The sequence below is a fragment of the Canis aureus genome, chromosome 16 (assembly GCF_053574225.1).
Source record: "Canis aureus isolate CA01 chromosome 16, VMU_Caureus_v.1.0, whole genome shotgun sequence".
In the NCBI taxonomy this organism is placed as follows: Eukaryota; Metazoa; Chordata; class Mammalia; order Carnivora; family Canidae; genus Canis; species Canis aureus.
The window spans coordinates 4,729,879-4,755,164 of NC_135626.1; the positions used below are offsets into that span (position 1 = coordinate 4,729,879).

Consider the following 25,286-nt stretch of genomic DNA (forward strand, 5'->3'; position numbering starts at 1 on the left):
AAGGCAGGAGGAGGCTTCTCCTGCACTGGGCTGTGTTTTTCTTTATTTTAGAGGCTATGAAGCTTTTGGAGGCCAACCACCATGGTGCTGGCCTCTCTCACTATCATTCAGCTGGTCTGGTGGTGAACCAGTGACATCATGGGGATGGTGTCTCAGGGGTGGTTCCTTACTGGGGCCTGTGCTTGTGTGGCTAGTGCCCAGAGGGTCTAGAAGCAGTATTGGCAATGTTCCTTTCTGTCCTGGCAGAAACTGTATAAGTGGTTCTCAGAGATTGCTGCCCTCTGGATAGCCTCTGTGGGTTAAAAGGAAAGCCCATCTTGGTGGCACACAAAAGTTAGAACATGCATTGAATAATAAAGGGATTGGCTTTTTGATTGTTATTATTGGAGTGACAACACCCAGAGTTGAGAGAGAAACTTCATTTAATGGAAAATATTAAGGCTCTCTGTGATATGGCCCCAGTTTACCTTTTTTAAAAAATATTTTATTTATTTATTTATTTATTTATTTATTTATTTATGAGAGAGAGAGAGAGAGAGAGAGAAGCAGAGACACAGGCAGAGGAAGAAGCAGGCTCCATGCAGGAAGCCTGATATGGGACTTGATCCCGGGTCTTCAGGATCAGGCCCTGGGCTGAAGGCGGCAGCTAAACCGCTGAGCCACCTGGGCTGCCCGCCAGTTTACCTTTTTATCTTTAAAAGATTTTATTTATTTATTTATTTATTTATTTATTTATTTATCTATCTATCTATCTATCTATTTATTCATTCATTCATTCAAGAGAGAGGGTGTGTGAGTGGGGGGAGGGGTAGAGGGAGAGGAAGAGAATCTCACGCCGACTCCACGCTGAGCGTGGAGCTCTCCGGACCCTGAGATCGTGACCTGAGCTGAAATCAAGAGTCAGATGCTTCACCAACTGAGCTACCCAGGCTCCCCCACCCCTCCCTGCAGACTGCCTTTTTAAATTGATTTTCCTGTTGAGTATGGAGGGTGAAGGTTCTGGCTTGGAAGTCACACAGGTCTGTGTAGGAAGCCTTATGCACCAGTTTCTCAGCTTCTCAGGGCTTTGTTTTCCTTGTTTGTGGAACAAGGGTGATCATGCCCATCTTGAGAGGTTATGAAGAATAAATGACACAGGATATGTGAAAGCACCTGATAATTCAGTCACTAATGTTAGGGCAAGGCACTAATGTTAGGGTCCATTTCTTACCTCTCTGTCTGTGTATCTTTCAACATAAAAGAACAGCATGAAGCATGTAGGGAGAGCAGGACGGTAATCCTGAAGCCTTCACTTATGTAACGTTGAACAACTGCTTTCCCCAGAACTCCATTTTCTAGGCTGAATAAGAATGGTGTTAGACTACAAACATGAAGGGTGGTCCTTGCTCTGGCATTCTTCTCATTAGCATGCTGTCCATATTTTCCTGAAAGGCAGGAGGGAAGAAACTAATGACCTGCTGGTTAGTCCTTTAAAAAAAAAAATCTGTCTAGCACTTTGCCTAGCACACAGTAGATGCCCATTCAGTACTTGTTGAAGGAACAGATGAAGGAGTTCAGGAAGGTGTGGCAAATTATCCCTGCTGCTTATATGTATGTTGTATCTCTATCTTAGAAATTCTGAAAAAAAACAAAAACAAAAACAAAAACAAAAAACAAAAAAAAGAAATTCTGTTGATTTATTTTCAAAAACATTTGCAACATTAGTGAAATTGGTGAACCTCAGCATGAAAGACAAAGGCTGTTGCCCAGTCCTGTTTTACCACATATTAAGTTCATCCAGTTTTTGTTCATAAGCATACATTCTTCATGGTTGCAGTTGTATGTATGCGAGCATTTGGGAGAGGCCTGGCAAAAAGTGGTGTCTTTAAATGGTGTTTTTGATCTTTTTTTTTTTAAGAAGTTAAAAAAAAAAATACCACACATGAATTCTCTTTTTAAAGGCAAGTAGTTGGGATCCCTGGGTGACTCAGCGGTTTAGCACCTGCCTTTGGCCCCAGGGCGTGATCCTGGAGTCCTGGGATCAAGTCCCACATCGGGCTCCCTGCATGGAGCCTGCTTCTCCATCTGCCTGTGTCTCTGCCTCTCTCTCTCTCTCATGAATGAATGAATGAATGAATAAATAAATAAATAAATAAATAAACATTGGAAAATGTTCCAATTGGTACATACCAGTTCCTCCTTAATAAATGTTTTTTTTTTTTTTAAAGCTCTTGGGTATTTTAAAAAAAAATTTTTTTATTGATTTATGATAGTCACACAGAGAGAGAGTGAGGCAGAGACACAGGCAGAGGGAGAAGCAGGCTCCATGCAGTGGGAGCCCGACGTGGGATTCGATCCTGGGTCTCCAGGATCGCGCCCTGGGCCAAAGGCAGGCGCCAAACCGCTGCACCACTCAGGGATCCCGTATTTTTTTTTTTTTTTAACATTTTTTATTTATTTATAGAGATACACACAGAGAGAGAGGCAGAGACACAGGCATAGGGAGAAGCAGGCTCCATGCAGGGAGCCTGATGTGGGACTCTATCTGGAGTCTCCAGGATCACACCCTGGGCTGGAGGCGGTGCTAAACCCGCTGAGCCACCAGGGCTGCCCAATAAATGTTTTTGACTGATATTGTAAGCACCGTTTGGTCTGTGTCTCCCAGCACCCCCCTCCCCCCAATGATGTTTACTCAGTAATGGTTAGCAGTCATTGTTTAGAGGAGTAGCAAGGGACATCCCTTGTTCTTTTCTAGGAAACAAATGGCTTTGGTCTCATTGAACAATAGATTACAGGCAATCCGCATATCTGGATGCTAGGCAGATGACAGAAAGAGAAAGGAAAAGGGATTTGTTTACTAGTAATTGAAAACTGATTTTCCATTCAACCCTTGATTCAGAGTTCAGCTGTTACTTACTGGCTGTCTGACTTGGGACAATCTACCTAATCTTTCTGAATTTCACTTTCCTTATGTGTAAAATGGCTGATGATAATAAAATCTGCCCTTTGAGGTTTTTGTGCAGAGAAAATGAGATCATGCATACCAAGTACTTGCAGGGATAGCAGATTGTAGTAGATACTCAAGAGGGGGTAGCTGCCTTGTTATTAGTAACCTGACATAGACTCTTTTATTCTTTGTCAGTTAGATATTTACTGGGCAGTTGAGGGTGAGCTGTGGACAGTGACCAAAGTCCTTGGCTTTGAGATGCCCACATACTATGCAGGGAGATAGGCACACAAGCCACTGATTACAGAACAATATGATAGGCCCGATGTTGGGGCTGTGAGCAGTATGGGGGTCATGGAGGCAGGAAACAATGATTTCACCTTCCATGATTTGGGAATGGCCTCCCCCTCCTTTGTAAAGCCTACTCTCTTCTTTTAGGCCCATGTGACCACTCTTGTTTCTGTTCCCTTGACTTTCATTGTGTGCCTGCCTTGATCGGAGTATGCATTGTATTATAGCATGCACTGCGTTGTCTGTGGTTCTTCCTTGCACAGGGAAACTCTCCTGATTTCTTTGCTGCTGAGACTTCAGGGTAGGTTCTTTGTGCCTATTGTGATGGGCCTCTCCTCCATCATGGCTATTGACATGCTCTTATTGATAAGAATATATTGACAAGCTCTTATTGATAAGCTGTTAGGTCTTTGGTGAAACATAGTCTTTGGGCTCTATTCCTTTACTTTTCAGGTATTTGAGTGCTGACTCTGAGACAAGAATGTGTTGTGCCATATATTAGCTATAGGCTTTGGGTGTGGCTGGTAATACTTGTCCAAAAAATCTTGGAGGTGAGAGAGGAAAGAAATATTTCTCCAGATACTCCAGGATGAGAGGGGGAAGCAGAAAAAAAAAAAGACAACTCTAAAAATGAACTGCTCATACTTGCTGAAGCCTACCTTGCCTTTCCTCAGATGTCTGCCTGTTCATCCTTCCCTTAAGGTGGGTTGTGGAGGAGCAGGCTCAAGGGAGCTGAGTAGATAGATGTTCTGTAGATTTTGACCAGGGGTAGTGGGCAGCTGTTTGGGTTGGCTTCTGTGAGGAGCATCCTGGGGCATTTCTAGGGCCACTTTCTTAAAAGGAGGGGGGCTTTACTTCCTTTATGTGAACATTCACTCCCCAGCCTTGCTGGGTTCCTGCTTTGAGCTTTCCTTGCTGTATGCTGGGCATATGGAGGTGAAAGGGTTCTGTCCCTGCCTTTGAGAAACTCATAGTTAGTGGAAAAGTCACATGCAAGCAGAAAGTGGCTGGACGGCAACTATGACAGAAGACTTGAATGAAGTGGCTAAGCAGATTAATGCTCTGGAACCAAGCAGACCTGGGTTCAGTTTCTGGTTCTTTCATTACAGAAGGCCGTGGGCAAGAGTCTCCCTCTCTGTGAGTCTTGGTTTACTGGTTTGTAAAATGGGGATAGCAGTGTCACCTAACTCAAGACTCTTTTTGAAGATTCTGTGAAATGATGCAGTCTGGTGATCAGCACGGTGCCTGAGAGAAAACTGATGTGTAAGACTGCTCACATGTTATCCATGGTTCTTTGGGAGCACTGAGAAGCACCTTTTTGGCTGTTTTCTCTGGGTTCTAGTAGTAGTGGTAATGGTGCTAATGGGTTGGTGACAGTGATGTCCATGGTGTCCGAGAAACCAGCTCTGTAGTCACAAAGTGCTTAAGGAGTTCCTAGGACAGTCCTCATAGGCCCTGATGACTCTAGGCTATGGGTTTGTCTGTGTTTCCTCCACCTTTTTCACATGAACTCTTCTCAAAGATGGTTTCCCTCCCAGTACCATTGTGAGCACCTACACTTTGGATCACCTACACTGATCAATTCCACGACTTTTCCCCAAGGGGAGGCACATGCGAGGCTTGTTTCATGTGCACTTATGGAGGAGAGCAGAAGCCATGAAGACCCAGATGATGGCACATCATCCCACGGTTTTTCTACAGAGCTTTTGTTCTTTTTGTTCTTTATAGGAGATTTATCTCCTGACATCAGAGTGATGGATAGGATAGACCTTAAAGTGCAGACTCAGGCCAGTGTGGGTCTAGGTCCTGACTCTACCACTCACAACCGTGGTGGCTTTGGGCAAGCGACCATTTCTCTGTTTCCTCATTGGTACGGGAAGTGTGATGGTACTTACCTCCTTGATTCCTCAAAGGCTTCGAGGAGATGTTGCAGAATCATCATCTTAGCATAGTGTTCACACATTAGGAACACCCAGTTATTGTGAGCTAGAATCTCTTTAGCTATTGTTAGCTATTTAGCTATTTAGCTATTGTTAGAGGGCTTGTAGGATGCTTTTGGGGAATATTAATTTACTGCCTGTGGAAGTTATGTGAGTTATTGCACAAGGAATATCTTAAAACTCAGATGTCCTTGGTGACAGGGGCTAGTAAGAGCACTCAGAGCTCAGCCTTTGTTGAGACTGCAGATACAGGCCTTGGCTCCCACAAAAGCAATTGACTGCTGGTGAGGGAGAGGATGGAGTCACCCTGAGGGTGGGCCCTGTCTCTGGCTGGTACAGGAAATATATGCTGCTTTCCCAAGTTCTTTCTGTCTCCTTCCTTGTTGTGTGATTCCATGTAAATAGAGGGTCTTTTCTATGAACTAATACAACAATATACTTTTCCTCTTTAGGATTTAAATATTTTTATTATAAGGTTTTATTTGAAGGTTTAACACAATTAGTTGAGTAATCAGAAGAAATTTAGATGTTTGGGCTCAACAGTCAAAAGTTTTCTTTGAAAATCATCTTATTAAAGATGAAAGAAAGATTAATGAATGTAATTAAATTCTTGTTTATTGAATACAGTCATTCTCACTCTTGTATAAGCTTGATAACTAGGTCAAGAGAAATCTGTGGTTTTGATACATTTCTGAGTAATTAAATATTTATGGAAAACAAGTTAATAAATTCAGGAGAATATGCTGTGTGTCTCTTTTTGTGGCAGTAAAGTTTGTTATGTGGAATTAGTGACTTTTCACTATTTTGAGATATTTCTTATTTTGTGTGCTTTCTGTAGCTGTGCTTTGTTTTATTTTTCCTCCAGGCACCATATCTCCAAAACTTTTGGCCCACTAGCATTTATAGATTGTTCCCCCACAGGCTCTTGTAGCACACTGCTGTAGCATTAATAACACTGTGAGAGTGATGATGACTTCCTGGTGACACCCCGCCCCCCACCCCCACCAGATTTTGTAGAGAAAGAGCCTGCATTTGTTCTTGCCATATCCTGGGCCTAGCCCAGGGCTAGTATAAGGCAGCCAGAATGATCTGATTATGTCATTTCTTCTGCGTAAAACCCTTCGGTGGCTTGTAATTTCTTTTAGAAAAAAGACCAAATCATTAGCATGGCCTGCAGGGTATAACGATATGCTCTGTGGTGGAGAGGTTGGTGATGTCTGTCTCCTATAATGCAATGTAATGCAGTCCTGTCAGATCATGGACTAGGGCTGATTTGCTCATCATTGAGTCCTTAGTGCCTGGCATAGCATCTGGCACATAGTGGGTACCCCACAAATGTTTGTTGAATGAACAAATGAAGTAAATGGTGAGTGTCCAGTAAGTGATTTGAGTCTATAAAATGGGATGGTTGTTGGATCTGAGGTCCCTTCATTATAAAATATCTCAACACTTTACAAAGTCTCTTGACACCTTTATAGTGATTCTAGCAGGGCAGTCTTTGAGGTGCAGAGGAGAAAATGGAAGCTCAGGGAGGTTTAATAGATTGCTCAGGATGTGGCTGTGGGAGAAGCTGAGGGTTCCTCTAGGGTCTCTTCTCACATCCGTGCTGCTTCAAGGTGTGGTTTCTGACACTGGAAGAGCCATAGGGGAGATAAGGAAATAGGAATTCATTGAAAGAGATACTTGTGATAGTTTCTCTTGGTTTTAGTTATTTTAATTGCCTGATAATTGAACTTAAGGAGTTCAATTTGGAGTTGATGGGTTTAAGGTGTGGTTTCATTCTAGGGTCTAGGGAAACCCTGATCTCACTTGTAAGTGGCTAAAGTACAGGAAGTAACTGATGCATGTACTGATTGGTTGACAACTAAGATTAGAATTTATTCTTGTTGGAAAGCTTTTTGATAAGATTAGAAGTTAGTTGATGATTGATATATAACACTCTTTTGCTTTTTCAAAAGATGCCAGGTTGCTCCTGTTAGCTCTCTACTTTATCTCTGGGTATACTGCTGCAGGGCTCTTTTGCATTGAGCACTGTTTTGGCTTTTGCCCTCATCAGATGTAGTCAGTCTATCCTGAAAGTTAGAGTGCATTGAGGCCACACTCCCACCTTGGGGCTGAGGGCAGGGACTTTGTCAGGGTTTCACACTCAGGTGTCCTGATTCCCCACCCAGCAAAACCTGTGGACTTCAGCACATTCACTTGCACATTGCACTTTCTAACAGCTGCCTGCAGGTCATATAATGTTGCACATAGACCGTGTCCATGAAGAAGCATTTATGTCTGATGAACACCTCTGCATCAAAGTCCTTTGTTGAGTCATCAGCGTGAGTGTGTGAGAAGAGGAACTAAGGCCTGACCTAAGTGTACAGCCCTGGGATCTGGTGGTGGTGACTGGCTGAGGGGAGACAGTGCCTCTGTGATCTGTTGACAATACGTGTATTGATCTTAGGGAGCTTCTTCATGATCTTGGGGGGTTCTCAAGGGCTGAATGATTCTTGGAACCTAGTTTTATCAATATAGCCAGTATCTTTGTGGAACAGAGAGAGCTGCATGGTATTATAGAAAAATCACCGCTTACGGAGCTGGAATGCCATGTGTGTCAGTTTGCTCTGACACCTGCTTTCCAAGTAAACAGGACTATCACTGGTGTGTGTGCATCCTTTCTTCAGTAGGAAAACCCCAGTTTTATCTTTTATTTTTTAAAAGTAATCTCTCTGCCCAGTGTGGGGCTCGAACTCACAACCCCAAGATCAAGAGTTGTATGCTCTACTAACAGCCTACCAAGTGCCCCATGTAAGCCTCAGTTTTAAAATCCAAGATTGCTTTTTGTAGGTTGAGTCAGAGTGAAGAGAGCTGGATGATATGAAAGTATTGTAGCAGTAATGAAAGGCAGCATATTCCTTGTTCTTGGCTATCTTCCAGTTCGTCTGTCCATCCATCCATCCATCCATCCATCCATCATCCATCCAGTTCCGTTCAGGGCCTGCTGAGTGTGGGGTCCCAGTATAAGAAAAAGATGAATCTGATCCTTGCTATCTTTTAGTTCATAGTCTAGTAGCAAAGTTAAAGAAGTATAAAAATAAGTAAAACAACAATAGCAAACAAGTATAGGAAACATTAATTATAGCACTAACAATGGCTACAGAAATACAAGGTGCCTGGAGACAGTAAACAGGGTGGCTTTACTTGGTAGGAGGCCCAGAGTGGCTTCCCAGAGGAAAGATGAGTTGGACTTGACCAGGTGAAGAGGTGGCAGCTGCATGGTCATAGTCCCCATTGGGGCAAGGGCAGGGTGGCAAATTGAAGATGTAACAGAGAGCCAGTGTGGCCAGAGTGCTGAGTGTTAGGGAGATGCTGCAAGGTTCATACCCTGGTGGTTGGTGATCACGGTGCTGTTTTCTTGATCTGTGCAGGCATTCCCTGATTAATTCTCTACTTGCTCACTCTTCTTTTTCAGAACTCCTATCTATTACCAAAAGCATCTATTTTTTAAAATATTTTATTTATTTATTTACGAGAGACCCACAGAGAGAGGCAGAGACAGGCTGAGGGAGAAGCAGGCTTCTTGTGGGGAGCCTGATGTGGGACTCGATCCCAGGACCTGGGGATCATGACCTGAGCTGAAGGCAGAGCCACCCAGGTGCCCCAAAAGCGTCTATTATTGAAACAATACCTGCTATGTTTTCCAAGATAGCAGGTGGCTTTATTTTTATTGCTTTAAAGATTGGTTGCTTCCTTTGCTTCTTGATCTCATGAGCGGTTTTCATTCATGAAGTAAACATCCACTGTGCATGCAAAGCATGACTCTGCAGGCTTTGCCCTAGGAGCCCACAGACCTGACAGAGAGGAGTAAATAAATGATGATGATGCTGTGTCTGGGGTGGAAAGCAGTGGAAATGGAAGCTAGTGGGGTGGAATCAAACTCACAGGATTTTAAAGAGAGATCTTCAGTTTCTCAGGTGAAGAGGGACATGGGAGAGAAAGCAGACAGTGGGGAGAGAGCATGCCGAATCTCAGGAATGCTGAGCCAAGTGTGTTGGAGGGTGAGGCTAGTGAAGACAGGGAGGAGGAGCCTGCCAGAGATGAGATCGGAGAGGTGGTTTGGGGTCAGTACTCAGAGGGACTTGAAGGCAGTGCTTGGGACTTTAGATGTTATCCTGTGGCCAGTGGAGAATCATTCCAGAGTTGCAGGAAGAGGGAAACACTGTCAGTTATGATCCTTGTATAGAGGATGGTTGGTGTGGGAGGAGATGGTATGTGGAAGATGAGTTCAGGACTTTGTCCCTGAACCTGACCATGGGGATGGAGAGGAAGAGGCATGTTCGAGAGAAACTGAGGTAGAGGCCTCCCTCTTTACAAATTTTGCGGATGGGAGGGCAATGTCAGGGTTTGTCACTTTAGTGATGTGAGGGGCTGGGCCAGTCACAGAGATAAAGAAGAGGAAGCGGGTATTGGGTTGAGGAGAAGTAGTGAATCCAGGTTTGGCAATAGCCGAACTAAGTTTAGGGTACCTGTGGGATAGCATTTGGCAGCTGGCCTGCTAGTCTTAGACTCAGACTAATGCTCTGGGCCAGAGCACTGGTTCTCAGTCTTTGGAACATCAGAATCCTCTGTGGTATTTGGGAGAGAGAGACCAGTCATTTATATGTTGCAGTTTTCACAGGTGATTCCAGTGCCCCACCAGTCTAGAGAGAGAGAGACAGACTTGGGATCATCCTTATAGCTGGCCCTGGAAGGTTCTACTGAGCAGAAGATCCTGGCTGGAGTGCTGGGGAGCATCAGCATGAGGGGTAGGGCATAGTGCAAGGCCAGAGAAGGAGCAAGAGAAGGTTTCAGTGAGGAAGGAGGTAAAAAAGGAACATCCTTCTTAGATAGGAAGATGAGGATATGGACATTGGTGGGTGGGGCATCCCTTCCAGCTCTCTCTCTGCAGGGCCTCTGCCCCTTCCCCATGAAGCTGGGTACTCCAGGGCCTCCCACTGACACGCTTATTTTCACTAATGCTGGAGCCAGTCTCACATGAGAGAGATCATTTTAGTTACCTTTTTTCTGTGTGCAAAAGACTAAGGGATGCTCTTGGCTGCAGCCAGTATCTCAACCCTTCAGCTTCCCGGAGGACCTTCTTGAGCAGTCTATTCATGCCTTATAGGTTTTTTTTTTTTTTTGGTCTGAAATCTTTGGCTTCTGAAGCAGGAAAGTTGGGGATCCATCCAAAGTTCTGAGGTTCAGGATGGGTCAGCAACGTTGGTGGGAAGAGTGTGTGTCTAGATCCTACAAAAGGGAGATATCAGAACTGTGGGAGGAAGTCCTGGGAAGATGATAAAACCATGCAGACTGGACTAAGGTGGTGTTAGAGCCCTGTGACTGATGCGTGCATCCTTGGTCCCCTAATGTATCCTGAGGTTGGGTAGCAGGTCAGAGCCTGTTATACAATCTCCAGAACTTATAGATGGGTCTTGTGTTAGGTTAGGACTCATGGAGGGGTCCTAAATTGGCAAAAGTGGGAGTTTGTCCCCCTGGTAGGCCTGAATACCTGACTGAGGTCAGCTTCCAGAACCCAGTGAAGAGCCTTTAATCTGAACGAGCCAAAAAAAAAAAAAAAAAAATTCTGAACGAGCCAACAAGAATCTGCCATATGATTCCACATGTGTCTTTAAGGATTTCTCTGAACCCAAAGACAGGGGCAGAGACCTGGTTGGCACTGGCCCTGGTGCTGAAAACCACAGCTGAGGGATGGGGAGAAAGAATCTGAGATAATTTGAGGGGAGTAGCTGTCCTTAATATCAGGGTGCCACTGCGGTATGAAGCCATTTTCCCCTTAGGAAAGGAAAAAAAAAGAAAAGATTAATGTTCACTGAGTTTAAAAACTTCAATGCTTAGCAAAAAGAAGGGAACAGGTGAGTGGATGGGAGTATGTGTACCAGTACAGAACATAAAACACCACTCAACTTTCGTGGGATGGAACATAGAGAAATGGTTCAGAATTTAGAGCTGACTGAGCTGGGTTCAAATTCTACATTTGCCAAGGATGCACTACCATAGCCAGTGAAGATGCTGTTATGGATGGTGTATCCTTGGGTAAGTTACCTACCTTTTGGAGCCTCACTCACTAGGGTGAGTTTTCTCACTTTATAATTCTTTTTTTTTTTTTTTTTTTTTATTTTTTATTTATTTATGATAGTCACAGAGAGAGAGAGAGAGAGAGAGAGAGAGAGGCAGAGACATAGGCAGAGGGAGAAGCAGGCTCCATGCACCGGGAGCCTGATGTGGGATTCGATCCTGGGTCTCCAGGATCGCGCCCTGGGCTAAAGGCAGGCGCCAAACCGCTGCGCCACCCAGGGATCCCTCACTTTATAATTCTTAAAAAAGATTTATTTATTTGAGAGAGAGAGAATACATGAGCCGGGGGAAGGGCAAAGGGAGAGGGAGAAGCAGACTGCCCTCTGAGCCAGGAGCCTGATACAGAGCTCAGTCCCAGGACACTGGGGATTATGACCTGAGCCAAAGACAGACGCTCAACCCACCAAGCCACCCAGGTATTCCGAGTTTTCTAACTTTAAATGGGTGAGATAACAATGCCCAGCTTAGATAATTATTGTAAGGACTCAGTGGTATATTAGTACGGGGAGGGTGCTTAACAAAGTATCCGTCACGCAGTAATGGTTCAATGAATGACAGTAATAATTTTGGTGATGATGATGGTACAATCTTTGTGAGAGTACCTCTGTAGATACCTGTGCTGGACTGAACCCACCACTGTAGTACGTGTGTGACAGAAAGAAGAACTTAAGCAAAACTTGGTTCAGCTGTGTGAATATCACCATATGGGAGGGAAGGCCAGATCCACTGGTAAAGATTCAAACACTGAGAGGGTAAGTGTGACAATGGAGAATCACAGAAACATTACTTGAAAGGAGATGAAACAGCACTAAGCCCACGAGCCACGATCAAAGTTCGGTTGGCTATGAAGAAGAGAGGCAAGAGGATCTGGATCAACAATTAGAGGAGATAAGGACAGAGTAGCACACTAGCTTTAGTCTTTAGTGATGGTTTAGATTTGTGTCACCTCTTCTATCTCCCTGAATATTTTGGTGGGTATTGGGGGAGGTGGCATTAGAGATTATTTACTTGATGTTTGTGTGTTAATTAGTCTCATTTTTACGACTAGACTTGTTATTGAGTAGCCTCTTATTAAATGCTTTTTTATGGATAGGATGAAAATCATTAGGTTGATAAGCAATCATTTAATTTCTGCCTCTTTTCGGGGAAGTCTGAACACAGTACTAGTGACAATACCAAGTCTCCAAATGTTGACAATTCCAATGAGATAGTCTATAAGATTTGACAAAATAGTGATATTCATCTGGAAAAATAAATTGGTAAAAACATTAGAAAACTTTTTAGGGCAATGAAATGGCCTTCATTCTTCTAGATTCATGTTTATTTCAACAAATATTTGAGTTTGTCTGCTATGTGTGAAAACAGTGCAAGACCTTTTTTTTTTTTTTTTTTTTTATTTATTTATGATAGTCACACAGAGAGAGAGAGAGAGAGAGGCAGAGACACAGGCAGAGGGAGAAGCAGGCTCCATGCACCGGGAGCCCGACGTGGGATTCGATCCCGGGTCTCCAGGATCGCGCCCTGGGCCAAAGGCAGGCGTCAAACCGCTGCACCACCCAGGGATCCCAGTGCAAGACCTTTTTTTGGGGAAATATAAAAATAGATACCAATTGGGTATCTTTTGTGATATATATTCTCTCTTTAAAAAATTTTTTTTGTTACGATTTTATTTATTTATTCATGAGACACACACACAGAGAGAGAGAGAGAGAGAGAGAGAGAGAGAGAGGCAGAGACACAGGCAGAGGGAGAAGCAGGCTCCATGCAGGGAGCCCGACATGGGACTTGATCCCTGGTCTCCAGGATCATGCCCTGGGCTGAAGGTGGCGCTAAACCGCTGAGCCACCTGGGCTGTCCTACATATTCTCATATAATCCTATCTTTCTCCTTATGAGGGAACTATTTCTGTAGTTTGGGGTACAAGTGACAGAAAACTAAAATAACAAAGACATGAATAAGATGGAAATTTCTCTTATGTGTGAGAAGTCAGGAGGTAATTAGCTCAGGGTAGTTATAGAGCCTACATGGTCAGAGACTTGGGTTCCTTCTATCTTGTTCCATTATGAGGCTATCTTGGAAATGGCTTCTAAGTCTGAGGTCATTTCAAGACCCGAAATGGCTGCTGAAGCTCTAGTTTTTGTATCGGCATTCCAGCCTTTGAGGGCCACTTTCCATGACACTTCTTGCATACCATTGGCCTAATCTTGCCATATGGCCACACCCAGCAGTAAAGGAGGTTGAGAAATATAATCTATATTCAGGGAAACCATGTGTCCATCTAAAAACCAGAATTTCTGTTACTAAAGAAGGAGAGGAGGGTGGCTATTGGCCAGCCTCACTAATACTGGCTCTATTTAACAGATGTGGAGTCTCAGAGTAGTGGAGATTCGCTGGGTACATATGGCTGATAAATGGTCGAGCCTTCACAACTTATTATAAAGCAATAATTTATTAATTTCATATGGTGCTTGGGTAAGAGCAGTTAAATAGACTGGTAAAGAAGTGATTTCTTTGCTAACTTGCATAGGAGCTTAATTCATGAGCCACCGGGAGTTACACAATAACAAGGGAAGGGGGATCCCTGGGTGGCGCAGTGGTTTGGCGCCTGCCTTTGGCCCAGGGCGCGATCCTGGAGACCCGGGATCGAATCCCACATCGGGCTCCCGGTGCATGGAGCCTGCTTCTCCCTCTGCCTATGTCTCTGCCTCTCTCTCTCTCTCTCTGTGACTATCATAAAAAAAAAAAAAAAAAAAAAAGTTAAAAAAAAAAAAGATTAAAAAAAAATAACAAGGGAAGGGATGATTATTACATTGTTGGGACATTTGGCTTTCAATGCTGGAAAGAATTGGTAAGCTTGACCTTATGTTGCAGTGGAAACTCCAGATGAGTTTGAGTGAAAGGACAAAACCTGGAGGTAAAGACAGGAAGATGTATACTGAGCTGTGTTGTGGGATCTAGGAGAGATGAACTATAGGACTCAGGTTAGGAGGAGTTAGGAGGCAAAACTTTTCCTGTCTACTTTCTTTTTTTATGTGGAATGCATGAGTCCCAGACAAAGGACTTTATTACTAGCATAAAAAACATCACTGTGTATGTCCATTTCCCTTCCTCCACATCCCATGGGGGTGATGCCATGCGCTGTGCTTCTGTGTCACAGCTGGAAGCACTGATCTGGGGGACCTGCTGCTTTATAGCAGGCAGTAAGCAAGCCTGCTTTTCAGCCCTGAGGGAGATGTTGTCTCATCCCTCCAGGCTGTTCACAGCAAGTACAGCCCTGAAAAATGGCTTGGGTAAAAGCTGGTCAGGACCTTGCATTCTTGGCATGCCCAGTAGGACATGTTAGAGTGCCAGAGACCATGAAGGAGTGAGTCCCCTAGCAGGTGGTTGCTGGGATTAAATGGGATAATGTTTGTAGAGTGTGTGTGCCAATAGGAAGCTCTCGAGCAGTGTTATCCCTTATAATATCTGTGGGCTCTGAAAATGGCCTTGTGATAACATAGTTATTACAGCATTTCCACTTGGTTTTCAGTGTTTAGACAAGACAGAAAATTCTGGAATTGACGGGATTCTGGGCAGACTGACAGGGAGAGAAAGGCTAACTCAATTGCTTGTGTATAGTTTCTGCTTCCTTGAATATGTTTTTTTTTTTTCTTGTATACATTTTATATCCAGTACCTCTCCAGAGCATGTACTCTGCTCGGTCTTAGTAAATCATAATTCTCTTCTTTCTTATGTATAATCAAATGTAGTCTATTTTTTGAGCTTAATATTTGTGGTTTGCTTGAATTTAAATAAAGTACACCGAGTTTTTCTTAAACAGGTTATTACTTTTTTTTTAAATTTTTATTTATTTATGATAGTCACACAGAGAGAAAGAGGGAGGCAGAGACATAGGCAGAGGGAGAAGCAGGCTCCATGTACCGGGAGCCTGACGTGGGATTCGATGCCAGGTCTCCAGGATCGCGCCCTGGGCCAAAGGCAGGCGCTAAACCGCTAGCCACCCAGGGATCCCAAACAGGTTATTACTTGTTTATACACATATTTAGCAAAATCCTTGATAATTGGTTCCAAATTAATGAAACTTTAAACCCGTATGACATATGGATATACCATACCATAAAAATGTAGAGCTTGGTGATGTTTAAAGATTAGCTTAACTTTCCAGTGTTATAGAAGAGGAAACTGAGGCAAGAGATGAGAAGGCAGCCACTGACGAGTGGTCCCAGGTGCTGAGTAACAGATGCAGTGCTGGGTCTTCACCCATGGCCCCGTCTGAGAAGCCTTGAATCCATTAGGGTGAATAGAGAGGGGACCAAAGAGAATCTTTCTACAATTTTTGAGTAAATATCAGGCCAGGCCTTACCTATCCTCATTTGAAAATGAACAAATAGGAAAAGAGCACTAGAGAGCACACACTGAAAGATCCACAGTATATAGGGAAATAAACAAGGCATGCAAGAGATAGAGGAAGAGCAAGCTTTGGGTAAAAGGTTTCCCAGCTTCAAGTGTCATCTTTTTTGTCCTCTCTGAGAAGTTCTAGTTGCTGTGAAAGGTAAGATGATGAGTCAACAGACGGAGATGAGAAAGGGGTTTGTGGATTCAAAGCACATAAGGAGATAAAGCACACAATGTTAGCGTCTGGAATTGTGGCACTGCTGAAAGCCAAGGAGTCAGGAGGAAGACAACCTGGTGCTCTCAGAAGGGATAAGAAAGCAACAGAGGAGACCCCAGATGTGGATAATGGACCAGATTGGAGACCAGAGCAAATGGCCTAGAAGGAAGCCTCAATTATTCTGAATGGAAGAAGGACCGATTCTGTAAATTATAAAGGTTCATGTCGAACCAGGCAAAATTAGCAAAAATTAGTTAACACTTGAAATATCCAGGTGAAATATTTTTTTAATTTCAAGAATAAGGGGAGGGTATTATTAGCATCCTGGCAGAAAGAAGAGGAAATCAAAGAAAAAAAATTAGCTAGGCTCAAACTTATCTACACCATAGGTGCCAGAGGGCAGTGGGGCAGTGCCCATTGAGTTCTGAGGGAAAAATGTAACCAAAGAATTTTATTCCAACCCAGTTTAAGTTCCCATTTCATGGTAACAGAAATTCTTTTCAGTTGTGCAAGAACATACTTTGTGTGTAGATTTTACTACATCCATGCATCATTCTGGGGAAAAAAATCATTGGAAGGCATGCTCCTGTCACTGAGAGATGAATTAAAATAAAAGACCATCCATGGGCAAGGTCGAGAAAGAAAGGATTGACAGTGAGAGTAGGACCATTCAAGCATAAAATGATTTCAAAGTAATTGTTGTGATTATGATTATAAAGTATAATACAAACGAAATAATCATTGAGAAAAGATAAAACATGCAACCGTAGTTAACAGAAAAAGCAGGCATTCCTGCTTAAACCAGAGATCATGCGCATGAGTACACTCTGTCCTCTAAAGAACTATACAAATATGAGCGATAAAAATTTGAAAGCAAGCTCTGTGCCCTCCAGTCTGCCTGGACATGTGTTTTCTAGCTAGTGAAATGCTATGCAGATATACATTATACCTGGGGCCACTTTTGTTGGGATTCCTCTGGGCTTCATCTTTTTGAACTGCCCTGGGGAGATTTGCTTGGCACCTTCATTTTTTTTTTAAAGATTTTATTTATTTATTTGAGAGAAAGTGAGCATGAGCAGTAGGGAGGGGCAAAGGGAGAGGGAGAAACAGACTCACTGCTGAGCAGGGAGCCCAATGCAGGGCTTGATCCCAGGATCATGGGCCAAGCTGAAGGCAGCTTTTTAACTGAGAACCACTCAGGTGCCCCGGCACCTTTATTCTGTAGGAGGGCATATCACTGGTGGAAATGTAAAATGGTACAGGTTCTTTGGAAAATGATTTGGCAGTTTCTCAAAAAATTAAACATGAAGTTACCTTGTGACTTAATAATTCCGTTGCTAGGTGTGTACCCAAGAGAACTGAAAATAGATGCTTACACTAAAACTTGTACGGGCATTTTCATAGCAGTAGCAGTGTTATTTATGCTAGCCAAAAATGGAACAACTCAAATATCCATCAGTTAATGAATGCATAAACAAAATGTGTACATCCATACAATGGAGTATTCTTTAGCTATAAAAAAGAATGAAGTACTGATTCATACTACAATATGGATGAAACTTGAAACATTCTAAAGAAACCAGACACAGAAGACCACCTGATTCTGTTTTTATGAAATGTCTAGAAGAAGCATAGAGACAGAAAGTAGATTAGTGGCTGCCAGGGAAATGGGGGTATAGGAGTGAGTGCTAATGGGTACAGGATTTCTTTTGGGATGAAAATGTTCTGGAGTTAGATAGTGGGGATGAGTGTACAACTTAGCAAGTACGCTAAAGCCTGTTGAGTTCTAAAGGGTCCATTTTTATGGTATGTAACTTATGTCTCACTTAAAAAAATAATCCTTTTCCTTATTATTAAATGTTAATTGTAGGAAAGTAAGAAAATAAAGAGAGACCAAAATTAAAAAGCAGCCATCATCTCTCTTTTTTTGCTTTTTTTTTTTTTTAACATTGTTGACAATGTTATATTAGTTTTAGGTGTACAACATAGTGGTTAATGGTTTGACAATTCTGTACGTTACCCAGTGCTCATCGTAATAAATATAATTACTACCTGTCAAAATGCAGTGATATTACAATACTATTAACTGTATTCCCTATGCTGTACTTTTCATCTCCGTGACTTATTTAATACTGGAGCAATACTTTGTACCTCTTAATCCCCTTTATCTGTTTTGCTTGTCACCCACCTACTTCCCTCCTGGCAACCATCAGTTTTCTGTTTAAGAATCTGATTTGTTGGGCAGCCTGGGTGGCTCAGCGGTTTAGTGCTGCCTTCGGCCCAGGGTGTGATCCTGGAGACCCTGGATCGAGTCCCACGTTGGGCTCCCTGCATGGAGCCTGCTTCTCCCTCTGCCTGTGTCTCTGCCTTTCTCTCTCTGTCTCTCATGAATGAATAGATAAAATATTTTAAAAAATCTGATTTGTTTTGTTTTTTTTTTTGTTCCCTACATGTAAGCAAAATCATATTGTATTTGTCTTTTTCTATTTAATTTCACTTCGCATGATACCCTTTAGGTCCATCCATGTTATCACAGATGGCAAGATACCATTCTTTTTTATGGATGAATAAAATTCCATTGTGTATATATGTATGCCATATTTTCTTTGTCCATTCATCTATCAGTGGACACTTGGGCTGCTTCCATATCTTGGCTGTTGTAAATAATGCTGCAACAAATATACGGGTTATATATCTTTTTCAATTAGTGTTTTTATTTTCTTTGGGTAAATACCCAGTAATGGAATTATTGGATGATATGGTATTTCTAGTTTTAATTGTTCAAGGAACCTCCATACTATTTTCCACAGTGGCTGCACCAATTTACATTCTCATCAGCAGTGCCCAGGGGTTCCCTTTTCTCCACATCCTCACCAATATTTTTTTTTAAGATATTATTTATTTATTCATGAGAGACACAGAGAGAGAGGCAGAGACATAGTTAGAGGGAGAAGCAGGCTCCCTACAGGGAGCTCGATGTGGAACTTGATTCCAGGATCCTGGGATCCTACCCTGAGCTGAAGGCAGATGCTCAACCACTGAGCCACCCAGGCATCCCTCACCAACACTTGTTATCTCCTTTTTGATACTAGCCATTCTTCTGAGTGGCGTGAGGTGGTATCTCATTGTGGTTTTGATTTGCATTTCCCTGATGATTAGTGATGTTGAGCATCTTTTCATGTGTCTGTTGGCCATTTGTATATTTTCTTTAAAAAGATATTTATTCAGATCCCCTGCTCTTTTTATTTTTTTATTTTTTAATTTTAATTTTTTATTTTTTATTGGTGTTTGCCAACATATAGAATAACACCCAGAGCTCATCCCATCAAGTGTCCCCCTCAGTGCCCATCACCCAGTGACCCCCACCCCCCGCCCACCTCCCTTTCTACCACCCCTTGTTCGTTTCCCAGAGTTAGGAGTCTCTCATGTTCTGTCTCCCTTTCTGATATTTCCCACTCATTTTTCTCCTTTCCCCTTTATTCCCTTTCACTATTTTTTATATTCCTCAAATGAACGAGACCATATAATGTTTGTCCTTCTCCAATTGACTTACTTCGCTCAGCATAATATCCTTCAGTTCCATCCATGTCGAAGCAAATGGTGAATATTTGTCATTTCTAATGGCTGAGTAATATTCTCTTGTATAAATAAACCACATCTTCTTTATCCATTCATCTCAATGGACACTGAGGCTCCTTCCACAGTTTGGCTATTGTGGACATTGCTGCTATAAACATCGGGGTGCAGGTGTCCCAGCGTTTCACTGCATCTGTATCTTTGGGGTAAATCCCCATCAGTGCAATTGCTGGGTCGTAGGGCAGATCTATTTTTAACTCTTTGAGGAACCTCCACACAGTTTTCCATAGTGGCTGCACCAGTTCACATTCCCACCAACAGTGCAAGAGGGTTCCCCCTTTCTCCACATCCTCTCCAACATTTGTTGTTTCCTGCCTTGTTAATTTTCCCCATTGTCACTGGTGTGAGGTGGTATCTCTTCAATAAATGGTGCTGGGAAAATTGGACATCCACATGCAGAAGAATGAAACTAGACCATTCTCTTACACCATACACAAAGATAAACTCAAAATGGATGAAAGATCTTAATGTGAGACAAGATTCCATCAAAATCCTAGAGGAGAACACAGGCAACACCCTTTTTGAACTTGGCCACAGTAACTTCTTGCAAGATACATCCATGACGGCAAGAGAAACAAAAGCAAAAATGAACTATTGGGACTTCATCAAGATAAGAAGGTTTTGCACAGCAAAGGATACAGTCAACAAAACTAAAAGACAACCTACAGAATGGGAGAAGATATTTGCAAATGACGTATCAGATAAAGGACTAGTATCCAAGATCTATAAAGAACTTATTAAACTCAACAGCAAAGAAACAAACAATCCAATCCTGAAGTGGGCAAAAGACATGAACAGAAATCTCACAGAGGAAGACATAGACATGGCCAATAAGCACATAAGAAGATGTTCCGCATCACTTGCCATCAGGGAAATACAAATCAAAACCACAATGAGATACCACCTGCTCATTTTTAAATCAGATTATTTTGGTATTGAGTTGTATAGGCTCTTTTTTAAAATAATTTTAAAAAATTATTTATTTACTCATGAGGGACGCAGAGAGAGGCAGAGACATAGGCAGAGGGAGAATCAGGATTTCTGTGGGGAGCCTGATGTGGGACTCAATCCCATGACTCCCAGATCATGCCTTGGAGCCAAAGACAGATGCTCAACCACTGAGCCACCCAGGAGTCCCTGTATAAGTTCTTTATATATTTGGATATTAACCTCTTATTGGATATGTCATTTGCAAATATCTTCTCTCATTCACTAGGTTTGATTTTTGTTTTGTTGATGGTTTCCTTTGCTGTACAAATGCTTTTATTTTGGTGTTGACTTATTTATCTTATAACTGAAAGTTTGAACCTCTTAATCCCCTTCACTTCTTTCACCCATACCTCCATCCCCACCTTTGCTCTGGCAACTACCAGTTTGTTCTGTGTATTTAAGAGTCTGTTTTTTGTTTTGTTTTTTAAGATTCTGTATGTAAGTGAAATCATATGGTATTTGTCTTTCTCTCTTTGCCTTATTTCACTTAGTGTAATAATACCCTCTAGGTCAATCCATGTTGTTGGCAAGATTTTATTCTTATCAGCTGTCATCTTATTATAAATACTTGGGGTATATATGTGTCTTTTTCTTTTTTTTTTTTTAAATAATCTTTTTCTTTTTAATTTTTATTTATTTATGATAGTCACAAAGAGAGAGAGAGGCGCAGAGACACAGGCAGAGGGAGAAGCAGGCTCCATGCGCCAGGAGCCCGATGTGGGATTCGATCCCGGGTCTCCAGGATCGCGCCCTGGGCCAAAGGCAGACGCCAAACCGCTGCACCACCCAGGGATCCCATATGTGTCTTTTTCTATGTGTCTTTCTCAGAGTTGGATTGATAGAATTTTTTATGCTTTTTTTTCCTGTCATGAGTTGAGTGTTAGGATGGGCATAGTTCATGGGCATAGTCCACAAGTATGTTCTTTTATTAGCGCTGTAGCCTCTTGCTATGGTGTTGACGTTGGAAACAGTGTTTTTCTGCAAGTGGCAACAGTACACTTTATGAAGTCCAAAGATGGGGGTCCTGCTTGGACTTCCCTTAGGTTTGTGAGCTTGAGAGAGGCTCTTAATTTCACTCTGCTCATCTGGAAAGAAATTGTAATACTTGGTGATATCTTATCCACCAGGATGGTTCAAAATGAAAAATAAAGGCAAAACCATATTAAGTGCTAGGAGGATATATAGCAGCCAGAACTCCCATGCCCTGCTGGTGGGAGTGTATATTGTGTTAGCCACTTTGGAAAACTGTATCATCTACTGAAGCTGAACATCTACTTACCTACCTTATGACCTAGCAAGTCTACTCCAAGGTATCCACTCTACTGAAAGGCATACAGATGTGTAGCAAATGGCATGCTCAAGAATATTTAGAACACCATCTGTACCAGCCCAAATGGACAATCCTAGTGTCTATCAGCTGTAGAATGGACAAATACAGTTGGTAAACTCTCACAGTGGACAGCTGTAGTCAGTAAGAGTTAATAACAATTTGATGAAAAATCAGGATGAATTTCACAGATACAGTTTTATTCAGACACAAAGATTACATACTATATGATCCCATTCATATAAAGTTTAAACAGAACTAATCTATGCTGTTAGAAATCATAATAGTGGCTACACTTGGGGGGCAGGTAGTGGTAGAAGGGAGTGCAGTGGGTTTCTGGGGTGTGCTGGCGATGATGTTCTGTCTCCATCTGGGTGGGTGCTGGTCACATGGATGTATTCACTCTGAGAATTCTTTGACCTGTACACTTATATTGTGTGCACTTTTCTGTACATATGTTACACATCTGTAAAAAGCATATTTAAGTAGGGTCCATGCCCAGTATGGAGCTTGAACTCATAACCCTGAGATCAAATCGCATGCTTTACTGACAGCCAGGCATGTGCCCCTGTAAAAAGTGTATTTAGATCACTGAAGAAAGGAAGCATATCAATCACGTACTCTTATTAAAACTGCAATAATAAGAATGAAAGTTTTATTATATAGTTGAATAATATAATTATTGTAACTTATTTCATCTTTATTACTTTGATCGTTTGTATTTTATAATGTATGTAACACATTGGTACATGAGAATGTATATTTAATTTACAAATAAATGTATGTATGTTAGAACTGTTGGCTTAATATTTCTCAATTGTTGGTACTGAAGGATCAAAAAGTTTGGTGAGCTGTGGTTCAGGGTCTTAACAAGGGGGTAGCCTGAGCAGAGGCTGGCTGTGGGAAGCAAGTGGGTGAGTGGGTGAGCCTCAGGCAGTTCAGTGGGTGTTCTGTGTTTGGGTTGGTTTCCTTGTGGCTTGAGCATAAAGTGTGAGACACACGAGGTGCTGGTGAAGCTAGAGAGGGAAGCAGGCCAGGCCTCCAGGGGCAGGGGCTGCAGGGAAGCTCTGAAAGGTGAAAGGACAAAAGCAAGGGGCTATCAGAAGAAAGGAGCCGATAGAGGAGGCCAGAGAGGCTAAGGGGATGGGAGGGACAGAGCCACACAGTCCTTATTAGGGGCTGAGAGCCGAGTTTCCAGAAAAAGGGACTAGTGAACCATGTTTAAAGCTAGTAAGAGTGAAATAAGTCAATTGGAGAAAGATAATTATCATATGGTTTCACTCATTTGGCATATAAGGAATAGTGAAAGAGACTATGTAAGGGAAAGGAGGGAAACTGAGTGAGGACAAATTAGAGAGGAAGACAAACCACGAGAGATTCTTAACTCTGGGAAACAGACAAAGGGTTGCAGAAGGGGAGGTGGGTGGGGGGATGGGGTAACCAGGTGACGGGCACTAAGGAGGGCACTTGATGGGATGAGCGCTGGGTGTTAGACTATTTGTTGGCAAATTGAATTTACATAAAATATTTTTAAAAAAGCTATCAAGAGGTGGGGCTGCCTGAGGCTACTAGCCAAAGCAAATTGGGAGGTCTTGGTGGCCTGGGAAGGAGCAGCCCCACTAGTTAGGTGGAGTGTTACCAAGTGGGTAGTAGTGAGTTGGTGCAGAACTAAGGGAGTCGGAGTATTTGATGGAAAGCAGCCTGGAGTTCAAGGGTCAGAGCTCTTTTGAAGACTGGGGAGAACTACAGGTGTTCTCAGGTAGAGGGTAGAACCAAGAGAATGGAAGAGATTGGGGTTGCCAGGGAGGGGGTGCCAAGCCCCAAGCCCAGGTCAGCAGTTGGCAGCTGCCTCTTTCTCAGAGATGGGAGCAGAGGACCAGGAGAAGATGGAGAAACATTTAGATAAAGGGAGGGATCTGAGAGAGTTGAAGTCAACTTTCTTCAGTGAAGGAGGTGATGCAGCCGCCCACTGGGGTGTGTAGTTAGATGTGGAGGTGTGGGGAGAAAGGGTGCTTTGAAGGAGCGAAACCCGCGACATGGGGTGGGGGTGGGGGTGGGGCCTTTGCAGGCACCCTGTGCAGGATGCTTATCTGTGTCAGCAGGTCTTTGAGAGGCTGCCTCCAAGCCAGGGAATGTCAGGTGCTCCCTCCCTGGTGTGCTCCGAGGGTAGGGGTGTTTGTTTCTGGGCACGCCTGAGTTCCTTTCCTGCTGGATAGTGCCTGATGCCACGGCTTCTACTTTGGGACTGCCAGAATGCATTTCCCTATGGAGTCAGTGCTTTCTCTGGGGTTGATTCCTCAGGCAGACCCTCACGGGCTTACCACAGCATGTATCTAAAGCATTCTGGGAAAGAAGAATAGTGACCGAAGAAGTTTAAGTTGATTTTGATCCACTTAGGACAGGCATTGCTATCTGGTAGGCTAATGGTGATATCAGATATTGGTCTGTGAGAAAAATATTTGACATTTCAAAGAACAGATTGAACTCAGATCTTACAGTGCTAAAGTTGGGTCTGACCTTGCTTTGAAAAACAAATCTTACCATATTGAAGCACTGATGTAAATGGAGTTATTCTTCATACTTTTACAGTGGCTACTGTGTGCAAAGAGACGTGCTGGGATGGTATATCCTATTGACCTGGGATTATGAAGCCCGTCATGTATTCCTGGTAAGTTGGCTTATGGACCTGAGCAAGATGTGCTTGCATGAGCATAGGGCCGTGATGTGCAGCCACTGACTGGTGCATGCAGGTACGGGGTGGTCTGGGTGGTGGTGCAGCCAGAGAAACTTGACTGCTAAATGGTATCTGCAGGGCTGAGGAGCTACTGGGTAGCTTTCAGGGCATGAGGCATGCTCAGGAAGCCATGTGTGCAGAGAGTGTTTTAGGGGTTCCTTTGCCAGTTTAAATTCTGAGGTTTTCTCTGTTGGTCTTATGTGAAAGGTCTTCCCTTTCTTCCTCCACCTCCTTGTGCAAAACCTCTTGTTGCTGCCCTGTTGTGCTGTCACCCCTTTGCTTCCACTGGTCAGAAGAAAGAGGTTCTATATCTGACTCCCTAAGAGCTGGGATGACCTCCTTTCTCTCAGCCTCAGCCAGGTCCCTGTCCCTCCCCCAGACCACTGTCCTCTCTTTCCAGTTCAGTACCTACCACTTTTGGCTGTCCTTGCCTCAGACCCTCCCTTCAACAGAAAGGCCAGCTCTTGTGCCAGGTGCTTGGCCGTGGGAAGAAGACTGAAGGCATAGGAAGACAAGTAAGATGCGGTCATTGTCTTCAAGATACTTCATTCTACAGGGCACCTCCTGCCACCCACTTCCACTGCCTACCCCCATTCTTGCTCCCTGAGATTGTGCCCCTCCTACCTGGGACCTCTTCTGAGAAGGTTTTTCTGCACTCCCCAGCTGCTGGAGCTCTTATTTTATTTTATTTTATTTTATTTTATTTTATT

The 25,286-nt window shown here is 43.0% G+C and overlaps 1 protein-coding gene across 12 annotated transcripts in view; it reads left to right on the top strand.

Annotated features, from left to right (window-relative positions):
• The window catches only part of RALGPS1 (Ral GEF with PH domain and SH3 binding motif 1), a 295,262-nt gene that overhangs the window by 1,850 nt on the left and 268,126 nt on the right, over positions 1 to 25,286 (top strand). For 11 of the 12 annotated variants that reach the window (XM_077850727.1, XM_077850726.1, XM_077850724.1 and 8 more), the window contains exon 2: positions 24,432 to 24,510. The exons of the other annotated variant lie outside the window; for it this stretch is intronic. The gene's annotated coding sequence lies outside the window, so the exon portion shown is untranslated. The remainder of the gene's footprint in view (positions 1 to 24,431; positions 24,511 to 25,286) is intronic. 12 annotated transcript variants of the gene reach the window in all.